The sequence below is a fragment of the Sceloporus occidentalis genome, unplaced genomic scaffold (genome assembly GCF_023333645.1).
Source record: "Sceloporus occidentalis isolate IW3139 unplaced genomic scaffold, rSceOcc1.0.p SCAF_70, whole genome shotgun sequence".
NCBI lineage: Eukaryota > Metazoa > Chordata > Lepidosauria > Squamata > Phrynosomatidae > Sceloporus > Sceloporus occidentalis.
This window is the reverse complement of record NW_028317050.1, coordinates 171,756-180,941: the sequence shown is the minus strand read 5'-3', so window position 1 is coordinate 180,941 and position 9,186 is coordinate 171,756.

The window sequence follows — 9,186 nt, the reverse complement described above, 5'->3', positions numbered from 1 at the left end:
CAGAGAAAGACCATTCTTATCCATCTAGTCATCTGTCCTACTGCAAAAACCCCATATCTTATATTCAGGATAGCCCTGTACCTGCCCCATGCATGTTAAAATTCCCTCACTGTATTAACCTCTACCACTTCTGCTGGGAGACTGTCCCACCTATCTACCACCCGCTCAGTAAAGGACATGGTTCTAAGAATTACGATCGGCGGCATCTGGAATCTGACAGTGGCTTACGCTAAAGAGTAACCAAAGGAAAGCACGCAAGCCCAACCGAGTAACCATGTTTACCAGGACTCAAACAAACACGCATGCTGAGCGAAACTCCAACGGCTTCTCCGCAGCCCATTGCCCCCCCGCTGCCAAATTATGCTAAATTCATCAACTGCGTTATCTCAACCGGCAAGACAAATGGATTACCCAGACCATTCTTCCAAGGCTTATCGCACAAGAACCAATTGTATTGTAATGACTGATGATCGCTCGCACAGTAACAGTTTAATTTGACACATTTTTTATTTATTTTAAAAAAACAATATTCTATTTATTTAAAAAATAAAACAAGATCAATGAAAACCGTTTGTAAGCACAACAGTCTTTCTACTAATTACTTAAATGTCTTTAAATGGATGATTCCTTGGTATTTCTGCAAGGTGGGCTTCTAATACATTTTACAAATGTTTTTTTTTTTATTGTATTATTTAATAATTTTTTCTTTCATTTTAATTTGTAAAAATAATTTCTATTTATTTATTAAGCTGAACTAAAAAGCACTATCCCGGAAAGTTATAATATGAGATGTCATTTACTGGAACCTGTTTTATTGAGGTGTAGTGAGAATGCTGTCCGACTGTCTGCAAATATCTACAGTCTTATTGAGAGCGGGAAATCCAAAAACGAGCAAATGTGGACACTTTTATTTGCTGTCCATGCTGCTTCTTCGAGAAAAAAAGATCTTTTAGTCTTTTTTTCCTATTCACTAAATAAAAGAGATATAAAATAAACGATATATTTAATCAAAAGTCAAAATAGAAACTTAGAATCACCGTGGAAACCAATAGACGGTTCCTGATTATCAGTCCACTTTTTTTGCCGTTTTGCATCTGAATTGTTCTTTATAGGTAAACCTCAAAAGAAAAATTAGTTGCCACTGGGAGTTGAATCTTGTCTTGGATTCAGGATACCATAGCTTTATGGCTATCCCATGCATGTTTAAATTCCATCGCTGTATTAGCCTCTACCACGTCTACTGGGAGGCTGTTCCACTTATCTACCGTGTTTCAGCGGGAACGCCCACCGACGTCAGCGGGACTGCCGCAGACGTGAGTGGGCAGTCCTGGCCGCGTCCCGCAAGGGAAGGCTCCGGGTAGCCCTAGCCCAGAAGTTCCCAGATATGATTCTTACTCTATATAACTTACTGACCCAAATAATAATATACTGTCCGACCCATCAGCATTAGACGATCTCTGCGTACTACAATCCCTATCATGTTTAGGTAGAGTTGAGTTGGCTAAGTATGGTTGGAGTTGGAGTCTGCAGTGGGTTCTCACTGTTGGCAATGTCTATCGAGGTGCTTTAAGTGTAAAAAGAATAATAGAAGAATAATAATAAAAACTCCGGTGCCTGCTGGGAACTGTAGAAATGAAGAGATGCCATCCTCAACTAGGCTAAATCCTGCGCCACCTTTTATCTATAAAACTAATGAAAGAGCTGTTAATACCTTCTGTGCCTCTGAGGCCTGCGGCTAATTACTCTATTTAGCGGTGTTGGCTTTTCTGGCATCGAATGAATAAAACTACATTATAAATGCAGCCGCGAACAACTGAAGCCTCCCATAGTACACGCTAAGAATTACCAGTTACATAACGATGAAGTAGAGCTATCATGTTGGGGATCATCATACCTAGAAACATTTTGAATTTGCTCAATCATACCTCCCAACCCAATTTTCAGGGTACAGTCCCTCTGACCAGCCTACTGGGCTGTGAAATCTATTGGAAGTCAATGCTTTTGCAATACAGACCTCATCACCTCTGTCATGGCCACCTTATGATAATTGTCCAGCCTTTTCCTCGGTGTGACACACAGTGGTAAGTACACGGCCCTGGCCCGTCCCATCTCTTAGCATGTCCCAAACAACTTGTCCTGCGTTGGGCACCTGAAAAACTCTGGGTATCACAGCTGATTACAGGGCCTCTTGGCTGGTCCTGTTTTACTTTCAACTGAGGGCCAACCTTGGCCCTGTGAGCAGATAGCACTACCTCTTCTAAAACATATGCAGCAGGAATGGAAACCCAGTGTATTTTATAATTTGAAACATAGCCTGCTTCTAGCTGCAATATAGGGGGTGAGACACTTGTCGATGCCCATTGCAGGGCAGCCACTATGTCTTCACTATAAAGAGAGGAGAACCAGTGTGGACTCGAGCCGACCTCTGTCTCGTCAGAGGGGAAGAGGCATAAGCCCAAAAGTATAAGCAGTTAAAGCATTTCCATAATTGAGTCCTTGTTTAAATCCAGAAGTACAAGGACCTATGTATTTAAAGGGCAGTTGGTTAGGATTGTGTGCAGAACCCGGCCACCATGTGAGCAGAACCTGGCCACCATGTCAGCTCATCTACCTACACCCAGCTATATTTTTTTCTTAACCATCACTCCAATATAGCTAGGTACCTGAAGCCTGTAATATAGATTCAGAATCCACAGCGTGTTAATGATATCATGCAAACTTTTTTCCTAGAAAATCCTTGACTCATCTGATGCTCTTCACCTGCCATCTATTCTAATCTCTACCGCTCATTCTCGTACACCGGCCTTCGCAAGGGCTGCCCTCCTCCTGACTTATGTGACCCTTTCTGTTCACTCCTCGTCTCGTGCCACCTTTTGTATAATATACCTCACCTCCTTCTAGATTGTAAGCTCATTGGAGCAGGCCCCTCCTCACCTTTTGTTTCAGAAAGTCCAAATGGTTGTGTGATGTACTACTTGTTAGGTCGTGTTTACTCACCCCACAGCACTGTGTAATATGGTGCTAAATAAAACAATAAATAATCATAATTGGTGGCTGGAATGTATGAAAGCAATGGTTTGCATGAATGGCGACTTGCTTCATGGGCCACCACTTGAAATAGTTAGACTCTATTCCGATGTACAAAACATCTCATTGGCAACAGCTACACTGTCACAACAAACCATCTCTCATGCCTCTCACCACAGTTCCAGCTTTAAAGGCCAACCAACCAACCTTGACAATGCATTTTGCTGTGTAGCCCCCTTACCCTTTTCAGTAGACCTTTACCCCTCCCCAGGAACAGTACTCGAGCGTCATAAATAACCAGATCTGGTCCTTTTGTTTTGAACCAGCCAAGCCTTTTGAAACAATTAAGAAGATAAACCATCTAGCCAAACGGCTGATCCTAAATCAAACATACGTTATTTGAAGTTATTTTAGTTCTGCTTCTCCGTAGGTTTCCATATAATCAGCCATACCTACATTTAATCAATAAATTTGTTCTTTTAATTAATAAAAGAACATCTATCAACGTGCCGTCAAAGCAGAAACCCCTTCTGTTGTTGAAGCCAGATGTCACTATTTATTTACTTATTAGTCTGTTATTGATGTGATATCACATGTGCCAGGTACAGAAATCCAAGTCTTTATTTCAGCTCAGCCGTCACATGATCATTTTGGTTAATCTCGCTTTCCTGCACCAGTGATTCAATCTGCGTCACATTCCATTGTTTCCTCTGTCTTTATCATCGAGACCAGTTTAACTTTACCCTTCTGGTATCATTGACATAACACATGAATGTTATTTTTTCCTTGCTTGTTTTTTTTTTCTCTAGGAATATGCAAGTATTTGATTAACTAAGCACATAAAAATGAGCCGAGAGGTTTTCAACCATTTATTTTTAAAAGGTTATAAGAATCCTTGAACCTCTAGCGTCTTGCAAGAACATAAAAGAACTGCAGACTTCCCAAGTCATAAATCACGACTTAGTTGGAATCCTTAGATGTTCCAATAAAGCATCTTAGAGTCGGTACTCCCACTTAGCAAATATTCTGCAGAAAGCGTAAAACTGAGAATAAATGGGAAATGTTGGGATGTTTCTATTACCGCGGAAGGGTCAACCCGGAAAAAATGTGTCCAAAGCCAAGCCAGACATCCACCCTGTCCATGGAGGTGGCATGTAAGCACGACGACACCCAAGGGTTCTGGATCGTACTTCACCCCTACCAGTCATACTTATCCATTAACAGTACTCCACAAAAAGGTAGATAAAGTCTGTAAAATAAGCAAAATCTTAATATTTCATAATAAACAAATGTTTTATGAAAATACTCAAAAAAAGTTGAGGCTTCCTTTATGGATTAGACAAAGTCTCAAGGTTTAAAACCTAGGGGGTTGGATCCAAAACTGATTCAATTTCCCATCAAAGTATTACTCAACTTTTCTCCTACACGTTTCACTTGCTGATCATGCAGGTTTTGGTCATATAGTTGGGGAGCGTAGCCTAGCACTGGAGCGTACAAGCTCTTATCAAAGACTGATAATACACATTAAATTTCATCATTTGCTGTTAGAACATATTTTAAGCTAATCATTATAATAATAACCCTTTCTACCCACACAATGGCATCATGGATTTATTGCTACCTGAAATCTAATTAATCATGATTTATTACTTGAAGAACGCCCTCCATCATAGACCAAGACACCTGTATTCTCCATCTCCCACCAGTTCCGCGGCTTTGTCAAATACCCTGAGGATGTTTATCCACAAGGCACCTGTCCTTTTTTCACTACATTGCGATTTTCCATCGCTCTATCGAGAATTAGTGGTCAGAAGGACAGGAGCGACCTCACCCATAATAAGAACGCATTGGGAAAGAGCATTCTCTTGGAACAAGTCACCTCTTGGTGAATCAGAAGCTTGAGCAGAGATTGTGTCATATGAGAAAAGGTCTCCCACTTTCCCAGAAGATGCCTTAGTAAATCCTGCCCCTTTCAGAGGAACGGGATCTCGTGCCACATGGATGAGCAATGCACATTCCACAGGCACTGAATGGGTTAAAAAGCCTCGCAAGGAACAATCCACAACATCTCTCGCTGCTTTGTTAATATTGATCGTGAATCCTCGTCATAAAAACAAATGGTTCTACAACATGATGGCATGATTTGCCATCATGCTGTGAAAAGCTGGGTAGTTGGTGCATGAAACTGTCATCCAACAGAGGTGGTACAGACAAACATACTTTTATAGGATACATGGAATGAAAAGATGAAAACTAAGAGTTTTTCTAATTTTGCTTCATATGAACTTTGCAACCTGATAATCCAACTTTAGTTAATCGCTTTTGTAAACAGGACATTTTTAAATGATATTTTATTATATATATATAAATAATTTTACCCCAAACATTTCAAAGAAGCATAAAAAATGAAAAATTACATCACATCACAATTATTATTTTTTTCTGTTTATGTTTTAAATACCCAAAATATATCTGTTGTCTCAGGTTTTCGGGTAGAAGCGGAATGAGCTTACTACAAGAACTTTACTGCAGTGCTCCAATCAACTACTTTTTACCCCTGTTATTGTTTGGCGAGGCATGGGTTAAAAATGTAGCGATAATACAGATTCTCAGACATCAGTGGCAGTAGTTCCCCTATTACGCAATGCGCTTTATAAACCGTGGAATATTTTATCGGAGTAACAAAGACCTTATTTAGAGACCATCAAGAAATCAAAACGTAGAATTAAATATTGTGATTATATTTGTTTTAAAACCACACAATAAAGAAGTCAGAACACAAAGAGGAATCTAAATAAGGATTAGACATGATGTATCCGTAGTAATACCGGCCATATGGTACCCTAACACACACTTCCCATGGGCATGTATCACTTTCAGATGTTCTAGATCTTCGTCCCAAGAACGTCGACTGCCTAGAGAACCCGTAACATTGTTACAAATACTACTTACTGCCCCGCCGGTTTGTGTTCTCACCCTATGGTCTGGAAGTCGGATATCAAGGGTTTGGATGAAGAACAGACAAAAGTATCTGGAGTCCCCCCTCCCCTTCATACCTCTGAGACCAAGCCCCCAGCAAGTGGATGGAGGGAGAGCAAGAACCTCCTACACAAAGAGAGAAGGAGCTGGCTGGGAAGGGGCTGATAGGTGGAATTTTTTTTACATTCGTTTTAATAGCAGTACCTAGGCTGGCAGCCTCTCATTTAACTTTAACTGGATTACAACTCCCATAACCCTCTGCCAAGATATCCATTACACATTTCGTAAACGATCAACGCTCTAACTTGTCTGAGTCTTGTGTGCCTGATCGGTTAAATCAGTGGCTTTTTTCTCCAAGCAAAGCCAAGATCAGAGTGATGTTTGCTGTTCCCTCGCTTTTATTTTAACAGGTTCTGTCCCTTTATATATTTGTACTCTCATTTATTTATTCAGGTATCTTTATATATATGGTTTTTTAATTGTGTACCCCTCGTGACTATGGCTGTTCTGCAGCATTTGTGTTTAGCATTAATTTTGTTCTCATTTACTGAACCCACAAAAATTATATATTGTTATTTTTCAGGACAAGAAGGGCTTTTTTTAAGTATATATTTTTTTAAATTTTTATCTAATTTACTGTATAAAAAGATAACAAAATAAAGGTGAACTATAAAAAAAACACCTTTCCTGACTTTTATTTGAACCAAAAATGTGTTACTCATCTACAAAAGCTAATGAAAAAAATGCTAAATAGAGTTTAGAATTACCCAATGTTTTTATGGGGTTTTTTTTTTAAAGTTATAGGGAAATAAGTACAAGTAGCGAATTGCTATTTCCAAACATTTTTTTTCACATCATCCTACGTCCATGTCCTTCCAATATCTGTTCAGCAACATCACCTGAGCGATACCACCCATGCATAGATTTTTCGGGTTGTCTGGGGGCTAAATGGGAGGTGCACATTTCAGTTTTTCAACTTGGAATTTAGAAAAACCCTGGGGTGTCTTGTTGTCAAAAATACATGGTTCGATGGGGTAAATTGAATGGGCTTGTTTCAAAGATGTCCACAATAAGACAAGGTAGCAGGATGACCAGATGCCAAAATTCCTGGTTGGTGTTGCTGAACATATATTAGGGTGTTTGACAGTGACATATACCAAGAGCTATAAATTCATACCTGAAGTACAATGTGTGTGAAAAGACACAAACAAAGTTATTGCCTTACATTTAAAATGGACACAGGCATATATTGAATTGTTGGTGCAAAATCTGAATTTCCCCATGTGATGGTCATACCTACGCTTGCCATAGTGTATCCTGTCCTAGAGCACTTATTACTATTTGTCCTGTGTTTGACCTGGTTTGACCTTGACTATTCTGCTTTCTGGCTCCCTGATCTCTCCTCTCATATATTGATAAATCTGACAATGGCTTGTCTTGACTATCCTGCTCCTGCACTCTTAGAGTTTGTTCCAGGTTCTTGAGGATCATTAGAAACTCCTAAGGCCGCTCAAGCCCAAAAGGCTCAGTCCGAGGGGGAACTGGTTGGATAGCGAAGAACTCTACTGAGACTGGCTTTCTCTTGGGGTCTCATCTGGTACGCTGAGCATGACACTGGCTGACCGAAGCAAAGGGATAATTGATCGCTTCCTATGGTCTTTGCAGCAGCAGCGCAACGCCATATTTGAAAGACATGCCGCCTTTCAATAGGACAAATGTAATTTAATTGCTCCAGGGAGTGATTACACGGCACCCCTACATATTTTTTGTTGTTGCTGCAATGCCTCAATCATTGATCGCTTTCTAAGCTCATTTAACCCCATGATGTGCCAGACACGTCAGTTATCACTAACTGACTGTTTTTCCATGACGTGCTTGGCACGTCAATTGTCATTATGGGGTTTACACACATTTTGCTATAAAGAAAAAACGATTATGGTAATATGAGTTTATGAGTAACCTCTTTTACACCTGTATAGGCCTCCCTTCATACTATAAGAGCCCCATTATATTAATGGTATATATTTATATCAGTCTATGAGTCTGTGCACAGATACCAGGTTTCCACATAAACTACACACGTCCCATTTTTTGGAGGACAGTCTCAATTTTCTTGTAGTGTTACAAGTAGCTGCCCCACTGTGCTGCTTTTGCTGGGGATTGGGGATCCTCTGATCTCCCTTTGACTGACTTATTGACTCCCAGTGGACATCTAATGATACTCTGTAGCTGAGAAAAGCAAAGGTGGATTTTCAGGTATGGTGGGTGGACCCACCTCTGACCTTCACCACACCCCATCCCAGGTCTGGCCATGTCCCTCTTGGCTTCTCTCCCTTCTCTTGTGGATTTCATGAAACCTTGTTATATCGACCATGCATTATACAGGGCCAAGCATGCTCTAATCGCAGCAGAAACTCGCTGGGGCTGGCCTTCCATAATACATAAATTCAGAATTTTGGCTTTAGTGAATAAAACCTAGAGGGGACTTTCCTGTTCCAGATTTTTATGATAATTGACCTGTTACTTAAGATGTCCGTCTTCAACAAAGGGCATCAAAACCTACAAACGCATCTGGAATCCAACAGTGGAGAAATACATTTGTCAAACACTATGCTTTCTGTGTTCTCAGCAAGATAATGCTGTGTTTTATTTATACAACACCAACTGAGTATGCAGAACTTTACAAGATTATAGCACAATTAAGATAAAGTAGGATGATTTACAGTCACAAGTATGTACGTGATCCAGTACTGAATGCGCAAGGGATATTATACTGCATGGAGGAATGTGTCTCCCGTGCACGTGCACACGACAAGAGAGGGGCAAAAAGTATTTTTTCATTTACTTTTGTGACCTTTCAGCATTGCTATCATGATTATTATATTTTATTTAAACATATACTGAAATTGAAGGAGAAATACTCTTAGAAGCTGTTAAGAAGTTGAAAGAGCATACAAAGGTGAGCGACAAGCAAAGAACAGCGGGTTAATGGGGGGGCAAATGTCTGTTGGATTGGTTCCCAATGGAGCCACTCACCTTTATCGCCACTCGTGCTGTAGATCCAGTCCTTCAAAGGTGCGACTGATAGCTGATGGTGTGTGGCCCTTGTGGCACACATAATTACTTGGCCACTAGCCCTGGGTTTAAGCATGAAATTAGTTGGTTTGGGAATCAATCACA